Source organism: Adiantum capillus-veneris, chromosome 30 (genome assembly GCF_014529385.1).
Source record: "Adiantum capillus-veneris isolate H3 chromosome 30, ASM1452938v2, whole genome shotgun sequence".
NCBI classification, from domain to species: domain Eukaryota; kingdom Viridiplantae; phylum Streptophyta; class Polypodiopsida; order Polypodiales; family Pteridaceae; genus Adiantum; species Adiantum capillus-veneris.
In genome coordinates this window covers 72,899,899-72,906,275 of record NC_140960.1, presented here as the reverse complement: position 1 = coordinate 72,906,275, position 6,377 = coordinate 72,899,899, and the positions used below count along the sequence as shown (strand labels likewise).

At 43.9% G+C, this 6,377-nt stretch overlaps 1 pseudogene; it reads right to left on the bottom strand.

The window, feature by feature from the left end:
- Positions 1 to 581: 581 nt before the first annotated feature.
- LOC147418194 (uncharacterized) lies at positions 582 to 6,163 on the bottom strand (annotated as a pseudogene).
- Between the last annotated feature and the right edge of the window lie 214 nt (positions 6,164 to 6,377).

The following is a 6,377-nucleotide window of genomic DNA, read 5'->3' as shown; positions in this document are numbered from 1 at the left end:
ACATCAGAGATTCACTTCAAAATTAATTGGATAGAACAAAGAGAGACGACACGGCCCGGCGTAGTTCCGTGCCAAGAGATAATGGCCCCAAAGACTGGCACCCCTTTCGGTATTTATTTTATATTAATCTGTGTGCAAAGTACAAAGAGCCCGCGGGTGCTCACTCTCAGTCTCTGTGTCCAAATGGCTTGCAGAGTGAGGCCTTTGGGCGTATTTATTCTTACAAGGGATGCCCAAAAGCAAAGCCCCAAAAAGTTCAACTCACAAGCAAATTGCCCAAAAGCAGCCAAAATCAGCCAGTGCAATTTTCGTACGCTGTCAACGCTTTTTGCAGAGATCCGTACTGTCCGTACGGTCAACATAAAACGCAGAGGTCCGTACGGTGCCACATCATGCGGGATTCCGTACACTGCCACGTCAGCCTATCGATGCATTTCTCGAAAGGCTGCCACGTCAGCAATTTCTGTGTGTGTGTATGTCCCGAGGCCTGCCACGTCAATAGTTTGTGACATACCGCCCTCTTGAAAGAATTGTAATCGCCCTCGATTACGCCTGCAAAACAGACAGAGGTCATAAACTGTTTGGGAAGACACTGACTGTTACTACCAATGCACTAGAGACGACACATCTAGCACTTGTACAAAATGATAGTCACATCACCGGACATCACAGGACATCACTCGACATCACATGACAAATCACAAACAAATTCATTCCAAATCTCAAACCATGACCATCGGCAACATATTTAGTAATCGCATCTTGATCCATTCCGGACCTCACGGATGCTTGATTAACTAATCCTTATTGCAATCATGTCTAGAGAGATTTATGAGACCAAAATGCTACAGTCATTTCGCAGTCATTTCGTCTTTCAGTTCCTGCACTCAAACAAGTCAAGTACAAATCAATCATATTCATTTTCAGGAATTCCTATCATAAAGTCATACAGCAGAATACTACTCAATCCATTAGTATCCCTGAAACCCAAAGGGGACATTAGTGGCTCTATTCAAAATAGGGGTAATCCTTTGACAAAGGAGCGGAGTTGACTCCCCTCTTGTGCAAACCCGTTGCACTAGATTCACCCTCGCTGAATTCGGGGTTCTATCGGAGTAGACTATGCTAAACCGAATGCTTCAAGATAAAGTTCCAAAATCTGAGGAGTATCTGTTATGTCCTCCTCCTACATCCACTTCGCATCCAATGCATGATAGTTCTTGAATTTAACCAAGAACCGCCTAATCGCTTTACCTTTCATCTTTCTGTCCTTGTGTGCCAAAATCTGTTCTATAACGAGAATCTCCTCGCTTTCCTCCACTTCGGGTTGCTCATCAGGCTCCCCATCATCGGGCACATCGCCTTTAAAAGGCTTCAATAGACTCACATGAAATGCATTGTGAATCTTCCAAGTATCGGGCACCTTGAGTCTAAAGAAGACATCATTTATCTTTTCTTTAATCTGGAAAGGGCCATAATACCTCACGCTAAGCTTTGAAAAAAAGAAAGCCGCTCCTTTCCCTTTCATTACCTTAGGCGTGCCGTCTCAAAACGTAAGAGCACCCAATCGTCTTTCAAATCATGACGCCCTTCTTATGTCGTTCTTGAGATTTCTCTAAAGCCTCCCGGACCTTTGCAAAAGCAGTGTACAAGTCCCTCGTGTATTGGTCCGCTTCAAAATTCTTATCCTGGGTCTGGGGAATGTTTTGATCTACCAGCGCTGATTCCCTTTTTCCTTTCTTTCCTTGTGTCCCGAGACCTGCGGGTAGCGTCTTTCGCTTCCCCTGTCCATTGGCACGTCAGATCAATCATCGAAACCCTAAGAGACACTATCATCTAATTCCTCTTTCTCTGGAATCCTTTGATGAACTTGCATCTGATTTCCTTAGTTCGTCGGAACCCTCTCATTCTTCAAAATCCTGTAATGAGCTATCATCTGGTTCCCTTGATTCATTCTCTTCACTAGCAGACTCTTGCCTTTTTGAGGTGGATACTATCCTGTCTGTCGCATAAGTCAATGAGCAAGCATGCATTCCAAATCGTTGCTTAGTCATGTCCCATAAGTCTCTGAATGGAGTCAAACTTCTGGTTTAAAACCTAGTCTTGAATCTCTTTAGCAAATCATAGCAAAACTGGTCTTTCAAAAAAATCTCCGACAAGTATCCCAAAACCTCTGGCAGTAGTTATCCAATGTATCTTTCTAAGCCATTTTCAAGTGATGTCAAGTCATGATGACATATTCATTTGCACCGTTTCTTTCAAGTAAGATGCCACCTGTCGCTCCCTGGAATGTTCTGAGAGCCGCTCTCCAGAGAAGGCGACGTCAAACTGTTGTACAAACTCAAGGGCTCGATGGGTGTCCTAGTAACCTGAAAAAAAAATGTCTGAAACCTGACAGCCTAACTCCCTTCCTTGAACTCCTTGGTTTTCGTGTTGATCTGGTCATTGTCAAAAGAAGACAAGCTCTCTGTCACACAGGACGAGCACCACGTGCCAATAGAAAAGAACAGACTGAACAGGCTTTTAGCACTTCACTAACAATTGAACTGAAAGAGAGAGAGACGACACGCAAGACGGAATGGCGGAATTCCACCCCAGAGGGTATTGGCCCCAAACCTTGGCGCCCCTTTCGGTATTTCTTTATATTGCATCAACATAGTACAAGCCGATACTCTATCCTCTGCACCTTCGTCCAGAAGCATGCCAAAGAATGAGCCCATGGCCTCATATTTAAAGGCTCTAGGCCCCAAAAGCAGTTTACATGAAAAGCCTTCAAACTCAAAAGCAACTGGTCCAAAAGCAATGAACAAAAGAAACTGTTCAATATCTAGCCAAATTTATAGTCTATGATTAGATATGGTTACTACCTACAAAATACACACAATTGGCTTGAGAAACTAGCAATATTGAGAAAGCTATACTTGCTACACTAAAATGCCTCGTATTCTTCATCAATCAAAAAACTCAACCATCATCATAGACTATGCTATATAGCGTATTAGGGCCCCCAAAACTCAAGGAAGATTAGCTTTATGCTATACATGCCACTTACACAATCAAAATTGCATTTGAATATCAAAAAATCCACCAAAAAAATCATAAAAGTGCTAATTTTGGCCAAAAACAGGATTATGCAATTCTTGTAAGTTGGTCATAACTTTTAATTTTAACACTTAGTCCTCCCTAGAAGAATCATAACATGTTGAGAACTATGAAGGCTTATCCTCTAGTAATCTAAATCTCACAAACGTGAAGTTTAGAGTGGTATAGTTGCAAAACTTTGAAAAAAAAGCCAAAAATGGGACTCCTTTTTTCACACAACTTAAGTTTAAAAATGTTGTGCAAGAGTAAGGTTAATGGTGAGATCAAAATTCAAAAAAAAATGTCAAGTTTCTTTCAGTGCATAAGGCACTTTGTGGATATAAATCCGTACAACTGCCACGTCAATAGTCAGCGCCATAGTTTTTTCTAACGTCAACCATGCGGCATACGCGGGCAGGCATGGAAGCCCGCCACAAGCCCGGTTCAGACCCCCTGAAGATTCCATACGTGGGATACCATACGGCACCCTAGAAAACACTAGAGAGTAGCACAAAAACCACAGAATGCAAGTTTAAAACACTAGAGACTGAGAGAGCATTGGTGCAACACAAAACCACAGAATACATTAAAACTTTAAAGTTTAAACATCATAGACTTCGCCGTTCGAACTTTGGACGATAAGATCGGTAGAAATTAGAATTTAGAATCATACTAGAGAAAAGCAGGAGTCTGGAGATGACAAAATATGAAGCCTCCAAGGACCAAAACCTACAAGAGTCACAGAGTGTAGACTCCGAACGACAAAACATAAGTAGACAGTGGACACTGGACAGTAGAGTCTAGACTACTAGAGTCTAGACTGTAGAGCCGTCAAGCTACTAGATACCAAAACCAAAACATAAGTGGGGAGCGTCTACTAGATACCGAAACCAAAACATAAGTACAGAACCGAGGCTAGAGCAAAACATGATGAGCTCTAACACTCATCGTACGCCACATCCTCCTCCTCATCATCATCATCATCGTCGTCGTCATCCTCATCCTCATCCTCATCCACCTCCTCGATGGAGCATGACGTCCCAATATCGCTAGGCATGGCATTCGGAAGAGGAGACTCCACAACATCCTCTGTACTCTGTGCAATAGCCTCCTGAATCTCCTGCAACTGAAGCAAACGCTCCTCATCCTTCTCCTTGTTAAGCATCTCCAAAGTGACCTCAATCCTCTCATAGCCGCGCTCTTTGATCTTGCACAAGAGCCTCAAGTTGGTATGTATGTAGACAAGCTTCTCGGTATGAGCAGGGAGTAGCCGATTTCTTCTCTTAGTGTGAATGAGAGAGAAGGTGCTCCAATTTCTTTCACAAGGAGAGGCACGTCCCTTGAGAAAGCACCCTAAGTGCAAGAGTCTGCAATGTGGGCGTGCAAGCCCCAAAAGCCTCCCACCATTTCACACCCTCTTGCATTCTCTTTGGATCCTTCGCAATAGGATGAGCAAATGTCTTTCCTTCATTGATAAAAGTGTCCAACTCATCAATGAGGGTACCTTGCATGGTTAAATCTCCCTTGGTGTACTTGTTCAAGAATGTCATCCACCCATCATGAACCTCACTATCATTGTATTGTCCTCTTCCCTGCCAAACAGGGTGTAACAAGTATCCCACAGCATGCAGCGGTGTGTGCATCATATTCCATCTGTCAACACACAAGTCCTTGATCTCTTGCATCCTTGCCGCATCAACACCTTGCATGTTTTGAACTTGCTCGACCATGCGATCTGTAAGCTCATACACAAGCCCCATGGTGGCTCCTTCCCTATCAGCCAAACGAAGGATCTTTAAGATGGGGGCACAAATCTTCAAAATCAACTTGGCCTCTTGCCAAAAGGATGCATTAAATACAATGTCAGAGACCACTGTGGCCTTTACACTTTTGGAGGTCTTCATCCTCACAAATTTTGGATCAATCATAAGCCTGCGCACACCTTGCATACATCTGTCATCCACGAGACTGGCAAGCATGATGTAGTAGTAGGCAAAACGAGTGGCAGCGGGCTTCTCCAAATCTTTCTTGCTAAGTGTCCGAAACAATGCCAAGACAGTGGACTTCCTCATGACAAATGTAACCACCTTTGTGCCATCCTCAAGGATCTTTGCAATCCAAGGGAGCTTCCCAATGTCCTCAAACAACAAGTCTAAGCAATGGCATGTACATCTGGTGAAAAAAATATGTTTCCACTCCGCTTCAACCATTTTCCCAACCCCAACACAATTAGTTGCATTATCCATGCATACTTGCACAACATTAGAGGGTCCAATCCCAAGAATCACCTCCTTAAGCTGCTTGAAAATGAACTCTGACGTCTTTGTCTCCCCAGAAGTATCCACTGATTTCAAGAACACAGAGCCATGTATAAAGCATGCAAGAAAATTGATGATAGACCTACGTCTAGTGTCAGACCATCCATCACATACAATTGTGCATCCATGCTTCTTCCACTTCTCGCGCACACCCATGATCTCATGACCAATGCATTTGACCTCATCATTAAGCTCTGTGGTGCGCAAAGCATTATAGGAGGGTGGCACATAAGACGGGCCCACTTGCCCAATAGCTTTCACCATATCCAAGAAGAAAGGACTCCTCACTTTCCATTCAGGAATATCCTCTGCATAAAAAAACCTGCGCAAGGCTTGATCTGCTTTCTTGCGTGCCTGCACGCCAAATGCACTTGCCAAATCTACTTGTGCAACCTTCCTCTTCTTGCTTGAGGATCCACAGTGGGTTTTGAAGTGCCAGTTGCAGATGCATGCGATCCACTTGCATGAGATAGAGAGGCATCACCCTCCAAATCATCCACCAAAGTATCCACAAATGCATTTGGGTCTTGTCCATCACCCAATACATCTGCATGCAACCTTCTGACAACCACTTTAACTTCCTCAGGAACTTTACCGCATGGGCCGACACCACAACCTGTGATGGCCAACAAATGTGCCCGAATACGATATGGACCCCCGTCCCAAGCATGCCCACAATAGATACATTTGCAAGTCCATTGTCCTTTTGCCTGAGGCTTTACCTTTTGCACATATTGCCACTCGGGACGCTTGGCTCAGCCCATCTCGATTCTCTGCTGAATTCAAACGGTCACAGTTGTTTAGCACGCGAGAGCTCTCAGCTTTGAGTGCGAGTCACAAAGCAGTGTATGGACCTGTCACTTCTCTGCTCTGTGTTCTCTGGTCTCTGGTTTCTCTCAGGTGACTGGTCTCTGGTCTTTTAAGTCGGGCAGCGGGCTTTAAAATTTGTACGTGCTAAATCCCCAAAAATGTACGCTC